Raw genomic sequence first — 934 nt, forward strand, 5'->3', positions numbered from 1 at the left:
GGGGGGTGAGCAGACAGATAAACAGACATAGACAGACGAACGAAGTGACAGACACACATGCCGACGGATATAAATAAAGGCAAGCAAACAGAGAAAAGAGAAAGTGAAGGGGAGGAGGAAAAAGAAGAGATGAAAGTGATAGCAGAGGGTAAGAGGAGAAAAAGTAATTTGGTAGAATTAGACGGAGAAGGAGGGGCCAAAGAGGAAGAGAAAAGAGGGGAGGGAAAGTGATGTCTGGGATGCAGAAGAAAGTGAAATAGGAGAACTTGGCAGGATTATTTTCAAATTCTTCCATGACATGAATGATATTATATATAACCCCAAATCTGAGCTACAATCGTAAAAGAGGCAAGAAATGTGTTTCTCTTGTTCATTTTTGTAAATTGTTTTATTGTTACATTGTTAGTAATACATCGTAGTAATTGCAATTACAAATGTTTAATGCCTCCATTTACACGACTGAGAGATCTTTTAGGAGGCGGGCTACTTAATCCCAGCCCACAAGGCTCAATCCCAACTGAAGGGGATTCAATGTCCCAGCAGACAGCCAAAGATACTCGATACAAAACCTCCCCACCCGGGAATAGAGCTCATGTCTTCTGCTGCGACGGCGTAGAGCCTAATGCGGGGATCGCCCGACTCGGTCGCCTCAAAAACAAACGTGTTTGTTTTCAGTTTCAGTTTCAGGCGACCGATCCAGCCGTAGTGGGCACCCCGTATAACCCAAGTATAACTTTACTTTGGGGTTCTCGTTGCCTGGAGGTTAAGGTGTTCGCCTCTTATTCAATAGGTCCCGTGTTCGAATCCGGAAAGTGACGAAAAATTTTCGTCTCTAAAAATGTCTCCTTTGCAATCCGTTTCTGCTCTCTAACAATATTCTGTCGTCTGCTTTTGTCTCCACTTTCTGCCCCCACCCCTTCACCTCCTTTGCCCC

At 44.3% G+C, this 934-nt stretch overlaps 1 protein-coding gene across 3 annotated transcripts in view; it reads left to right on the forward strand.

Annotated features, from left to right (window-relative positions):
• Positions 1-934, forward strand: part of LOC101853652 (zwei Ig domain protein zig-8) — a 118,406-nt gene that overhangs the window by 114,770 nt on the left and 2,702 nt on the right. The window lies entirely within an intron of this gene.

This window comes from Aplysia californica, unplaced genomic scaffold, assembly GCF_000002075.1.
Source record: "Aplysia californica isolate F4 #8 unplaced genomic scaffold, AplCal3.0 scaffold00955, whole genome shotgun sequence".
Classification (NCBI taxonomy): Eukaryota; Metazoa; Mollusca; class Gastropoda; order Aplysiida; family Aplysiidae; genus Aplysia; species Aplysia californica.